The sequence below is a fragment of the Neoarius graeffei genome, chromosome 5 (assembly GCF_027579695.1).
Source record: "Neoarius graeffei isolate fNeoGra1 chromosome 5, fNeoGra1.pri, whole genome shotgun sequence".
Classification (NCBI taxonomy): domain Eukaryota; kingdom Metazoa; phylum Chordata; class Actinopteri; order Siluriformes; family Ariidae; genus Neoarius; species Neoarius graeffei.
This window is the reverse complement of record NC_083573.1, coordinates 31,399,455-31,414,381: the sequence shown is the minus strand read 5'-3', so window position 1 is coordinate 31,414,381 and position 14,927 is coordinate 31,399,455. Positions and strand designations below refer to the sequence as shown.

Here is a 14,927-nt window from a genome sequence, read left to right as displayed (position 1 = left end):
AGGTTTAACCAAACTAAGAAACCCAAGAGGGCGGCACGGTGGTATAGTGGTTAGTGCTGTTGCCTTACAGCGAGAAGGTCTGGGTTCGAGCCCCGTGGCCGGCGAGGGCCTTTCTGTGCGGAGTTTGCATGTTCTCCCCGTGTCCGCGTGGGTTTCCTCCGGGTGCTCCGGTTTCCCCCACAGTCCAAAGACATGCAGGTTAGGTTAACTGGTGACTCTAAATTGAGCGTAGGTGTGAATGTGAGTGTGAATGGTTGTCTGTGTCTATGTGTCAGCCCTGTGATGACCTGTCGACTTGTCCAGGGTGTACCCCGCCTTTCGCCCGTAGTCAGCTGGGATAGGCTCCAGCTTGCCTGCGACCCTGTAGAAGGATAAAGCGGCTAGAGATAATGAGATGAGATGATGAGATGGGTGCTGAGTGATTAGCAAACAGCAGGTGGCGCCTCAGGCCAAGCTTGTGTACAAAAAGAGATTATGTAACTGGAACTATATATCACTTGTAAGCGTTTCATGTCTTATCTTTTATAGGGTTTGTGCATATGTACAGGTATTATATCTCATACCTGACATGAAACAGTGTGCATTTTCTGATCTACTCATGTGTAGCAAATATATAAAAAGATCACACACACACACACACGTGTATCAGTCAATTTCCAACAGGTCAACTGAAATACAGCACTTTTTTCATAAAGTGCATAAAGTTTGTGAACTTGGGTTTTAACCGACCAGGCTTCCTCACTCTGAGCTGTTCTACTATTAGTCCAGCAGTGGGGTTAAGCGAGTACGCCAGACCACGCCCACACCGGCCAGCTGGTGGCAACATGCGTGATGACTTCACCACTCTGTTCGCTGATTGGCTGGAGCACTCGGCCTTCTCGCCAATCGTTGCTCGGCAAGGTGACGTCAACAAAAACTCCAGCTGAGATTGTATAGAAGGGGCGGGGCAAAGCGTCCCCGACGTCAGCGCCAATGGAAGCAGGCGCTGTGATTGGCTGGCGGTGAGACGAAGGCGAGGGTCTGTTGCTGAGAGAAAAAGAGAGCAAAGGAGGAGAAAGTCAAAGTGATCTGGATGGTTTTAGCGCTTATAAACAGAGTTATTTTTTAAAATAACGTGTCTTCCTGAAGAGTTTCGGATACTGAGGTGTTTTTATTTTAAAAATTCATACTCAGACTATTTAACTGTTTACCTCATTACTGTTAAAATGATATAGATCACATCAGGTAAGTTTACACGATACACTCGGGTGTTACTTTAAAGAGGTGCACATTAGAGTGCAGGGAATCCAAAGAGAAATCACACACACGCACTGCGCTGTAAACATTACCCCGCTATGAGGGACAAGCGACAGGAATCTCACTCGGCGTGTCATTGGCTAAACGCGTCTTCAGCACCTCCCTTGTGCCCGCCTACTTTCTGTTCCTATGGTTCCCTGCACTCTTACTGGCTACTGTACACTTCTGGACGAGCCGCCGGCATCGTTTTCTATTGGCTCTCACTCTACGTCAGTCACGGCTACTTTGACAACTCGGACCGCCCCGTAGTTTTTCCTCGCGTGCCTATAGGTTACTGTATTCGTCGGCGCGCTCTGATTGGTCAAGCGGTCCAGCTGTTAGTGGTTCATTCACCATTTTGTGACTGTAGTGGAAAAGGGACGCGTAGAGTTTTTTTCCCCTCAGTGCCCAGCGCCTCGGAGTTCCTGTGAGGAGGAAGAGAGCTGTTTTTAACGGATTAAGTCGCCCATAAAGTTCACTGTCGGTTACAGAACAGGACGACCGTTGGACGCGACTTGGTTTGTAATTGACCTTTCAGCTGCAGTTTGTATCGCGAGAGTTTCTGGCGGATTTTTGTCTTCGGGTGAGTTGTGATGAATGTGAAACCGCGGTTTATAATCGATGTGGTTTGTTTTTTGTGAGGGGAAAACGGAGAAAGCGTTCAGAGAAAAGAAGAGAGGAGGGGAGGGGAGGGGAGGGGAGGGGAGGGGGATGCAGTTTAAACTTTGTCAAATTGTTCAAAGCCAGCTTTAGGAGCAAACAAGAGACCCGTTCAGTCCGTTGTTAGTTCCTATGTTTGTGTGTTGTGTTGTGTTGTGTTGTGTTGTGTTGTGTTGTGGTGAGGTGAGATGAAGTGAGATGAGGTGAGATGAAGTGAGGTGAGTGAGATGAGATGAAGTGAGGTGAAGTGAGATGAGGTGAGGTGAAGTGAGATGAGGTGAGATGAAGTGAGGTGAGGATGAGTGAGGTGAAGTGAGTGAGATGAGATGAAGTGAGGTGAAGTGAGATGAGGTGAGATGAACTGAGGTGAGGTGAGGTGAAGTGAGATGAGATGAAGTGAGATGAGGTGAGATGAGGGAGATGAGATGAGGTGAGGTGAGATGAGGTGAGGTGAGATGAGATGAGATGAGGTGAGATGAGTGAGGTGAGATGAGATGAGTGAGATGAGATGAGTCCGTCTCCTTCTACTTTAGGAGGATGACCGGCTCTCCCCCAGGCTCAGCCTTAACGCACTCAGTGCTGGAGCTCAGAACCTGTTTACCAAAAGGGGACTGACTGCAAATCACTTCACTGAATAATACTGTAGTTAAAGTCACACATTGACTCGAAAGCTTAGTTAGAGCCGTGTGTTCAGCTGGAAGGTGCTGAAGGTATACTACTCTATACACCTCTATATATATCTTTATACTACTCTATACACCTCTATATACTACTCTATACACCTCTCTATACACCTCTATATACTACTCTATACACCACTATATATATCTATATACTACTCTATACACCTCTATATACTACTCTATACACCTCTATATATATCTATATACTACTCTATACACCTCTATATACTACTCTATACACCTCTATATATATCTATATACTACTCTATACACTACTCTATACACTATATACTACTCTATACATCTCTATATATATATCTATATACTACTCTATACACCTCTATATACTACTCTATACACCTCTATATATATCTATATACTACTCTGTACACTATATACTACTCTATACATCTCTATATATATCTATATACTACGCTATACACTATATACTACTCTATACACCTCTATATATATCTATATACTACTCTATACACCTCTATGTATATCTCTATACACCTCTATATACCTCTCTATACTACTCTATACACCTCTATATATCTCTATACCTCTCTATACTACTCTATTACTACTCTGTACACCTCTATATACCTCTCTATTACTACTTTCTACACCACTATACACCTCTCTATATATCTCTATACAACTCTTTACACCTCTCTATACTACTCTATACACCTCTCTTTACCACTCTATATATCTCTCTATACTACTCTATACACCTCTCTTTACCACTCTATATATCTCTCTATACTACTCTATACACCTCTCTACACTACTCTATACACCTCTCTATACCACTCTATACATCTCTCTATACTACTCTATACACCACTATACACCTCTATATACTACTGTATACACCTCTATACCTCTGTATACTACTCTATTACTATTCTATGCACCTCTCTATACTACTGTGTACTATTCTCTATACTACTCTATACACCTCTATATACCTCTCTATACTACTCTATTACTACTCTATTACTACTCTGTACACCTCTATATACCTCTCTATTACTACTTTCTACACCACTATACACCTCTATATATCTCTATACAACTCTTTACACCTCTCTATACTACTCTATACACCTCTCTACACTTCTGTATACACCTCTCTACACTACTCTATACATCTCTCTATACTACTCTATACATCACTATACACCTCTATATACTACTCTATACACCTCTCTACACTTCTGTATACACCTCTATACACCTCTCTATACCACTCTATACATCTCTCTATACTACTCTATACATCACTATACACCTCTATATACTACTGTATACACCTCTCTATACCTCTGTATACACCTCTGTACACCTCTCTACACTACTCTATACATCTCTCTATACTACTCTATACATCACTATACACCTCTATATACTACTCTATATACCTTTCTACACTTCTGTATACACCTCTATACACCTCTCTACACTACTCTATACACCTCTCTATACCACTCTATACATCTCTCTATACTACTCTATACATCACTATACACCTCTATATACTACTGTATACACTTCTCTATACCTCTGTATACTACTTGATACACCTCTCTATACTACTCTATACTACTCTATTACTATTCTATGCACCTCTATATACCTCTCTATACTACTCTATGCACCTCTCTATACTACTGTGTACTACTCTCTATACTACTCTATACACCTCTATATACCTCTCTATACTACTCTATACACCTCTATATACCTCTCTCTATATACCCATACACCTCTATTCCTCTCTGTATAGTTCTCTATACACCTCTCTATATCTCTCCATACACCTCTATATACTTCTCAGTAGACCACTATCTATACCTCTCTATATACCTCTGTATACTTCTCTACACACCTCTATATACACCTCTATACCTCTCTATACACCTCTGTTTACTTCTCGATACACCTCTGTATTCCTCTATACACCTCTGGATACACGTCTATACCTCTCTGTACACCTCTATACTTCTCTATACACCTCTACACACATCTCTCTATACTCTCGATACACCTCTCGAAACACCTCTATACTGGTGCCTTCGCAATGCATTGCTTAAACATCGTTTGCAACTTTACTACCTGCACTGAGGAGCTGTGCACTGACCACTGACAAACCCAGCAGGATCGCCACACCACAGACCCCGTCCAGTCCTTATTTTACAAGGTCTTTCGATTGGAAAACGACACTTGGCTTTCCCTGTGACATTGGGAGAAGGAGCTGTAGTACTATAACGGTGTGCTGCTGCTGCTGCTGCTGCGCAGTCTGACACGTTATAGTAGTGCTTGCTTTTTTCTGTTTCAATTAAAACATTTATATAAGAAAGCAAACAAACAGAAAACAATTGCATTGACACAATACCAATATTAGGCTGCTTTACTTTATATTTTTAGTCCTATCTCGAACAAATGTCCTCAAAGAGTTTCCTTTCATATTATTTATTTATATATAATACCTTGAAATACTTTTAATCCTGACCGCATGTGATTTTAGAATAAAAAATAAAATAAAATCACTCCGTTATTTCAAGGCTTTCTGCTATGACTGTCAGGATGCTTTTTTTTTTTCTTTTACCATTTCCCTGCTTTCGTTTCTGTCCCTTAAGACGTAAGCATGTAAACATGCCGTGTGAAAGCAATATGCATTCCGCAGTGATGATGTGAGCAGTGTCTCCATAATGATCGCTTTGCTCTGCCTTCATTTAAAAAGAATGTAAATAAAAAGGCAGTTTGTTTTTGACCCGGTTTTCACTTTGCATGCCTTTTTAGGATCTCTTTGTGGTTTTTTTTTTTTCTTCCTCTTTGCTTTGTATTATTGGTTATTGGCGGTGTCAGATGAATAAGTGACACGTGTCTGTAGTTGATGGTGGCTGTTGAGTCACGGTGCTTGGAGATGTTAGGGAACGTGCAGCTCGTGTTTTAGCTATGGCTCTCTCGCTCTCACTCACACACACACACACACACACACACACACACACACACACACACACACACTCTCTCTCTCCATAGTGATCCGTTGTCTGCCCTTGTCCGTGGCTTACACTTAGTGAGACATCGAAGGCTGAGAAAAGTCCAGGAGGTGACTCTGGATGTCAGAGAGGTGGTCTGGAGGGTGAGGAAATATCAGAAAAGTTGATTTCCAAATCCTGAACGTCAGACACCCGATGAATCTTTAGTCCATAATTATGGGGTAATGGATGTGCATGCAAGGAATGAGTGTAGTAGTAGTTTAGAAATTGACCCAGACCATGTTGTTGTAGGAGACTAGTCTAGATGTTGAAATGAGTGAATTAATAATAAATAAAGAGATTTCGGAGGAAAGGTACTATGGAGCACACGTGCATGCTCCAGTTCAGGAAAAAAAAACAAAAACCCTGCATTACTGCAGCCCTGAGCCCTGCTCCATGGCCCAAAATGCATTTTTGGCGTACGTGCTGATCTGCAGTACACACACACACACACACACACGTGCAAAAACACAAACACACACCTAGTTGGTATTTAATTTTAGACTTACTTTCGATGTTGTTGTGATTACAGTGAAGGTGCCTTGTTTTGTGTGTGTATATATATATGTTCGTGTTCGGAAGGAGCAGTCAAGAAGCGCACTATCAACACTCCTTCTCGTGTTCAATATGCTCGCTCCGTAGTAGCCTGGCAGAAAAGAATCCAAACTCTGTCCACTTTTCACATATTTTTAATCTCTCTCGAAACACAAGTGTGAAGTCTGGCCTGTATATTCCGGCTATCGTGATTTTTAAAGCACAGCGTGTGTGCTGCAGTGACGCGCACACATACGCACTGCAAATAAGTAACCAGGGGACAGTTTTGTTAAAATACTACCTCAAATGATAACAGTAGATTATAGACATCGTGGACAGCCCATATCGGGTTACTTTGTTATTAGATTCACTTTTCTTTCTTTATTTTTTGGTGTCCAACATGAACTGCAGAAACGTCTTGAGTGCAAAAGAGTAAGTGCGACTGGAGCTTCGATTAATCCTTCAGGTCAGACCTTGGGATTTATTTATATATATATATGAGTGATTCCACGCTTATGGGTACTGATATTCACCTAAAACCATTTCTTTTTTTACCGTCAGGTCACAAAACATGTAATCTTTAATGAATGATATGTTAAAAGATAACTTTAATTTTCTGAGATGTAATAAAAACATATTTATATGCCAAAGTCAAGCCTATGAGTTCCAAAATGATGTCTGTTACATTACTTCTGTTACGATTGTCCATCTCGCGTCTGTTACAAATTAATTACAATCTAGCTCTATACCATGTTCATCTTATTGAAAGAATGTGTATGTTTATTCTACTACACATGTTTATTAATTATATTTGCTAAAACATCACCTTCCTATGTTTCAAAAAGTAATTCTACATTGTTAAAATTGAGAATCTATATGTCCACAACACTTCTGTTACGTTCTGACTTTGGCATATAAATATGTTTTTATTACATCTCAGAAAATTAAAGTTATCTTTTAACATATCATTCATTAAAGATTACATGTTTTGTGACCTGATGGTAAAAAAAAGAAATGGTTTTAGGTGAATTTTTAAAAATAAGTTCATGTCCCCATTTCAGTACCCATAAGCGTGGAATCACTCGTATATATATATATATATATATATATATATATATATATATATATATATATATATATATATATATATATATTAAAAATTCATTTGGACACAGGGTTCTGTAATTGTTGAACATTTTTGTAAAATTTTAATGCTGACCACAACAAGGGCTGATTAATTCACTTAAAGATTATTTATCTGTCCACTGATTACTGCTGTGTGAAAGAGTGTGTGTGTGAGAGAGCACGTGTGAGAGTGTGTATGTGTGTGTGAGAGAGAGAGAGAGAGAGTGTGTGTGCTGATAAACTACCGAATTGTGCGTCATATGCTCGTACAGCCAAGGTCAGGGATTCTTGTGCCTTTAATATAGGATGTACGAATCAGACACACTCTGTGCTGAGACGCTAGTCAAACTGTTGCTGTGAGTAAGTCGTGAGTTCTCTTACCGTAATCATAACCTCAGCTTGCCTCAACTCAACACAGGCCTCTCTCTTTTTTTTTTTAAATAAATAAATTTATTTATTTATTATTTTTTTAAACATGTAACACCTCGAGTGATATCTTGTATATGACCTAATATATAGCATGTGTCGATATACTGTATGGCTTAATCTACAAAAGAATTAAAATTATAGGGAAAACACAGTGTTTTCATGTCCATAGCGTACACACACGACACACACACACACCATACATGTCAACCTTTGGTCAATCAAACCTGTATAACCAACCTCCAAAATCCGTATTTCCCTTATAAAATCCGTATAAGATGCAAATTAAAAATAATTTACCTAAAATTTGAATGATTCTTAACAATGATATATCCCAGTTACTTTTTATTCAATATTAATAACAATAAACCTTCATACAAAGGTTTAGGTTTCAAACAAACCTAAATACAAAGCTCCAATGTTTGACAAAAACACAAAGTGTTATCAGCGTAGTTACGAAGGAAATACTTCGTTGTTTGGAGACAGGTTTCACCGGGCGGCTATTATGCGCGAGACTTCATATTAGCCACAAAGTCAGGAAAATCTGCTCGTAAAATTACGTTATAATGACCAAATACAATGAAAAGTATTTTTCCAGTCTCACCTGTGAAAGGTAATCCCATGTGATCTCGTTTGGACGGTAAACCTGTTGGTACAGTTAAACGCAGCACATGAATGAGGCATCTTTATTCTCGGCTACTGTCTAGACGCTATACCAGAGACGGCTGAAGAATCTCCACTTTGCCACATCCAATATGGCGGCGAGGATGACGTATGATTCTACGCAGAAGGCGGCGTCTATGTTTATATGTCTATGACTTCACGGTTGGCGGGATTCTCGCAATGCGGTGTGCGCATGATCAAAAGTGGAACGAAGTCTCGCTACCACAAGATAACACGCGATTTCATAAGACTCTTTACTGGCTGGCTGTGGTGTACAGTACGTTTGTAAATGTTATGCGCTCTTTTATCATCGTGGGAATTGATTATAGCTCTAAATAAATATTGAAGTTTTTTTAAAGAACCCGTATAACTTTATTTATACGCCCGTATACTACGTTTATTGAATCAAATCCGTATAAAATACGGACATTCCGTATAGGTTGACATGTATGACACACACACAGAGTCAGCACTCAGTGCTCAAACACACAAGACATCCACATCTTTTTCGATGCCGAGAGATTTCAGAGTTCAAATTCAGAATAGCTACAGCGTACATCCTGTCTTAGACGTAATGAATTTAAAAGCAAATGTTATATTTTTTCAAACATGTGGAGCAAGTGCAAGTCATTTAATAGAGAAAACAAATAGGATTTGCACCTATTGTTGTGCAACAGAATATACAGTACTGTGCAAAAAAAAAAAACGGTACAAACTTTGTTATAGATTTTTATTATCGAGTCAGTACAAAAACATTTTAGATTCGTTTTCCAGCACAAAATTAAATGTTACATAAAAATGTTTGTACAACCCCGTTTCCAGAAAAGGTGGGATATTTTCCAAAATGCGATAAAAACAAAAATCTGTGATTTGTTAATTCGCATGAACCTTTATTTAACTGGCAAAAGTGCAAAGAAAAGATTTTCAATAGTGTTACTGACCAACTTAATTGTATTTTGTAAATATAAACTAAGTTAGAAGTCATGATTGGGGAAAAAAAGGAGCAGCAGCAAAGGCTCAGTCTTTGCAAACAAGGATGGGTCGTGACTCAGCCCTTTGTGCTAAAATTCATGCAAGAATTGAGAGTCAATTCAACAAGAATATTTCTCAATGCAAGATTTTCGGTCTTTCGAAATCTACAGTACATCATATTATGAAAAGATTCAGGAAATTCAGAGACATCTCAGTGCGTAAAGAGCAAGGTCAGAAACCACCGTTGAATGTGCGTGACCTTTGAGCCTTGAGACGGCACTGCCTGAGAAACCGTCATGCTAATGTGATAAATATAGCCACATGGGCTGAGAAGTACTGAGAAAAACATTGCCATTTAACACAGTCTGCTGCTGCATTACCTAAAACTGTATTACGCAAGGAGGAAGCCATTCATCAATTCTATTCAGAAATGCTGCTGATTTCTCTGGGCCTGAACTTCTTTCAGATGGACCGAAAGACAGTGGAAACCTGTGCTGTGGTCAGACGAATCCACATTTCAGCTTGTTTTCGGGAAACCCAGACGTTGAGTTCTCAGTGAACATGACCATCCAGTTTGTTATCAGAGAAAGGTGCAAAAGCCAGAATCTGTGATAGTATGGGATGCATCAGTGCCCACGGAATGGGTGAGTTACATGTGTGTGAAGGTACCTTTTGATATATTGGGATTTTTGAGAGACATATTCATCAAGGCAACATCTCTTCCTGGGAAGTCTGTGCTTATTTGAGCAGGACAACGCCAGGCCTTATTCTGCATGGGCTCCAACAGCGTTGCTTCGTAGGTACAGAGTGTGTGTGCTTGACTGACCTGCTGACAGTCCAGATCTGTCTCCTATTGAGAATGTGGTGCATCAGTACCCACAGCATGGGTGAGTTACATGTGTGAAGGTACCTTTGATATATTGGGATTTTAGAGAGACATATTCATCAAGGCGGGGCGGCACGGTGGTGTAGTGGTTAGCGCTGTCGCTTCACAGCAAGAAGGTCTGGGTTCGAGCCCCATGGCTGACGAGGGCCTTTCTGTGTGGAGTTTGCATGTTCTCCCCGTGTCCGCGTGGGTTTCCTCCGGGTGCTCCGGTTTCCCCCACAGTCCAAAGACATGCAGGTTAGGTTAACTGGTGACTCTAAATTGACCGTAGGTGTGAATGTGAGTGTGAATGGTTGTCTGTGTCTATGTGTCAGCCCTGTGATGACCTGGCGACTTGTCCAGGGTGTACCCCGCCTTTCGCCCGTAGTCAGCTGGGATAGGCTCCAGCTTGCCTGCGACCCTGTAGAAGGATAAAGCGGCTAGAGATAATGAGATGAGATGAGATGAGATATTCATCAAGGCGGGGCGGCACGGTGGTGTAGTGGTTAGCGCTGTCGCTTCACAGCAAGAAGGTCTGGGTTCGAGCCCCATGGCTGACGAGGGCCTTTCTGTGTGGAGTTTGCATGTTCTCCCCGTGTCCGTGTGGGTTTCCTCCGGGTGCTCCGGTTTCCCCCACAGTCCAAAGACATGCAGGTTAGGTTAACTGGTGACTCTAAATTGACCGTAGGTGTGAATGTGAGTGTGAATGGTTGTCTGTGTCTATGTGTCGGCCCTGTGATGACCTGGCGACTTGTCCAGGGTGTACCCCGCCTTTCGCCCGTAGTCAGCTGGGATAGGCTCCAGCTTGCCTACGACCCTGTAGAACAGGATAAAGCGGCTAGAGATAATGAGATGCAGTGTTTCCCACAGACCAGGTAGCAATTTGTGGTGCTCCACTGTGCCGATGATGGAATCGTGCACGGTGGTGTCATGGCGGTCGGTAGAGTCGGTCATTGGGGTGTATGCAAAGTGTTTACAGCGGGCGGTGTTCAAACACACAGTATTTTTCTTCAGAGTCACCTGCTGGGACTATTTTAAAGCTACAAGAAGCATTTGAGATTATTCAGTTCAATCTAAATTCTTTTAAGTTCTTTAAGAGAAGACAGCTAAAACAATTTTTCCCAGAACCCTGCCTGGTTTCATTCCTCGACCCAACTTTACATTACAGGGCAGGCCATTAGTTTGCTGGGCTTGATGTTGGTGGAAAACCTGTCTTTTAAATTTATGAAAATTACTCACCAAAATTGAAGTTAAAGTTTAGTTTTTACTAGAGATACACCGATTGCAATTTTTTGGGCCGATTCCGATTTCCAATTTTCCATGGAGTGTGACCTGCCGATACCGATTTTGGCCCATTCCGATTTCATTTTTTCAAACCACTTCACAGCACACACAAAGACTATTTTCTTTTTATCTTTTCTTTAATAGCACATTCTGCCAGATTTTCAGTAATAAATTTTCAACACCTCAGAGGTTGAAAACAAACAAAAAGACATTGTTCTTTGTAAAATCTTTCTTCATGTTTGGTATTAACATATTAATTCCTGAAATAGGAAATTCACACAAACATTTTTTTCTTTTCCCATCCAATATCTGGCACAAAAACAACTTCCCCCTCATACTGTATATTATTTGCCTACTGCTATGGAACACACTTTCATAAGCCTATTTAGATCTGAAAACTTATGCCTTATAGAACAACCCATTTCTTCATTCAGTATCAAAATACAAAAATAATTTCCAGTCATACTTATATCATAGCCATTCTATCATCTTTGTCAAATGTGTGTTTGTAGAGTAATTTCCAATGGAATCAAGTGCAACCAAGGTTGTAAAACAAACAAAAAGACATTTTTTTTCTCTCTTTGTACAAATCTAACTAGATGTTTGGTAATAGGCTAACGTATTAATTCCTGTAATGGGAAATTCACACAACCACAAACATTGTCTTCTTTTCACATCCAATATCTGGCACAAAAAAAATTCACTATATTTGGATATCCAAATATAATGAATTTTTTTTTTTTGTTAACGGCGCATGCGCTGGAGCTCGTTAGGCACGCAGGACTGACACTGTTCTGCGCAAGCGCAACACAATCGCACTAGAAAGCATGTTCAAGCTGCCAGTGTAGCTGCAGTCTTTTTAGTTGCGAATTACGAGTATTTCCACTTTCATCTCTATGTGATACACAAGTTTTGATCGGCAGAAAATCGGCATATTTTAATTTTGACCGGCCGGTCACCGGTCATGGCCGATCACGTGAAAATCGGCCGATTCCGATCGGCAGCCGGTCAATCGGTGCATCTCTGACCTTAGTTTTTTGCCTTTTTGGTGGCAATCTTTCAATTATTCTTTAGTTGACATTCAAGGAATAAATTGCAAAAAACAAGCTGGAGGTTTTTATTTTAAATATTGAACTCAACACTTACCTCAACCAATACTAAAATGAAATAAACAGTATAATGTAACAAAATAATAATAAAATAAAATATCATAATTAGATGTAAGAAACCATTTAAGGTAACACCAAGGCAACTAACAGTAATGAAAAAGCATTACCCTGATTGGTGCAAAGCCTGCATGCCCTATCAGAACATTTAATTCTGCGTGGCTTCCTGAAAAAAAACTCCAGTGCCCTATCGTAAGGGAAGTCATTGCTGAAGCGGGATAAACGGGATAATGCAATAAGGCCGGTTCCTCGCGTCAAGCTGCTACTGTCTGCATCAAAATTGGTTTATAGCCTGACTCGGGGATGTCCGTTTCCTGTAAGCCAAGAAGGCTATGATAAAGCTCATCGCGAGCACGACGTAGGCTACCTTTTAAAATAAGGGGTCGGAAGGCGAATCGGGAAGGCTGCGTTATTTTTAATTAGCCTAACAGGCCTACTTGCAGTCCGGGTATACAGTATGCGCACCGGCAGGCCTGTGTACACGCCTCTCCGCCTCTCTCTCTCTCTCTCTCTCTCTCTCTCTCTCTCTGTGTGTGTGGGTGTGCGCGCGCGTGAACGAGAAGAAAGAGCACTATGAATGAATGGAACGATATGCAACGGAATTTTTTTTTCAAAATCGCAAGTCTGATTGTGTGGCGATAGGAATCCATTGTGTGGCGCTGCGCCACACAATGGTCTAGGTATGGGAAACCCTGAGATGAGATGAGATATTCATCAAGGCAACGTCTCTTCCTGGGAAGTCCGTGCTTCTTTGAGCAGGATGATGCCAGGCCTCATACTGCATGGGCTACAATAGCGTTGCTTCGTAGACAGAGAGTGCATGTGCTTGACTGGCCTGCTGACAGTCCAGATCTGTCTCCTATTGAGAATGTGGTGCATCAGTGCCCACAGCATGGGTGAGTTACGTGTGTGTGTGTGTGTGTGTGTGAAGGTACCTTTGATATATTGGGATTTTAGAGAGACATGTTCATCAAGGCAACGTCTCTTCCTGGGAAGTCCGTCCTGATTTGAGCAGGACAACGCCAGGCCTCATTCTGCACGGGCTACAACAGCGTTGCTTCGTAGACAGAGAGTGCGTGTGCTTGACTGGCCTGCTGACAGTCCAGTTGTCTCCTATTGAGAATGTATGGCGCATCAGGAAGAGGAGATCCAGACAACCAACAACAGCTGAAGTCTTGTATCAAGCAACGATGGACAAAAAGTCAGATTGCAAAACTGCAATAGTTAGTATCCTCAGATCCCATACGATTAAAAAGTGTCATTAAAGGAACGGTGATGTACCACAGCAGTAATAATGCCTCTGTCCCAACTTTTTTGAGTGTGTTGCAGGCATGAAATTCTCACTTTGTTTATACGGTATTTACAAAATACAATTAAGTTGGTCAGTAAAACTATTGAAAATATTTTCTTTGTACTTTTTCTCAGTTAAATAAAGGTTCACGGGAATGAACAAGTCACAGATTTTTGCTTTTATTGCATTTTGGAAAATATCCCACCTTTTCTGGAAACGAGGTTGTATGTCAGTAATATTACTGTACATAAGAGACACATTTCAGAAAGAAAACATAATGAAGGCTGCTGGGTTTTGGTGCAAAAATGAAGAAGCGAGTGTGACCGTCAAAGTGTCCAGAAGAACTGTGGCTGGTTCTGGAAGACGCTCAGTAAAACCTCCAGCTCGTTTCCACATAAAACTGCACTCACTGTACCTGAGACTACGATTTATTTTTAAAGCAAAGGGCCGTCACATCCAAACACAAATATCGACTGTTTCATTTATTACTGTTTACTGCTCTTTAAAGTGTTTTATTAAATGCAGAAACTTTTAATTTCATTATCTTTGAAAGTATTTTTGCTCCGCAGTACTTCTTTGCATGTGCCTTAGACTTTTCCACAATGTTACACCATTTTGGAAATTACATTTACACTTCTGGCATTTGATAATGATATTTTATCAAATTATAATGTAGTGGATTTTCACGAAGAGTCGTCGCTGTTAAGGACTCGAGGTAAAATAAATACAAATGCTGTGTAGCTAGAGATTCAAATACAAAAATGGTGCTGATGTTTCAGGAAAGGAAAGATTTCTCTGTGGGTTTGGTATCAGCTGTGAATCGATCTGTATTTCAGACTGAGTAACGGTGTGCGTGATTAATTATTTCATATCATTCAACGATTATACCATGAAAAAGTATGAAGATAACGACAATTAATCTGCTTTTCATAT

The 14,927-nt window shown here is 40.6% G+C and overlaps 1 protein-coding gene across 4 annotated transcripts in view; it reads left to right on the top strand.

The window, feature by feature from the left end:
* Window positions 1-1,681: 1,681 nt before the first annotated feature.
* Window positions 1,682-14,927, top strand: part of cicb (capicua transcriptional repressor b) — a 174,963-nt gene continuing 161,717 nt past the window's right edge. For all 4 annotated transcript variants that reach the window (XM_060921540.1, XM_060921537.1, XM_060921539.1 and 1 more), the window contains exon 1: window positions 1,682-1,858. The gene's annotated coding sequence lies outside the window, so the exon portion shown is untranslated. The remainder of the gene's footprint in view (window positions 1,859-14,927) is intronic.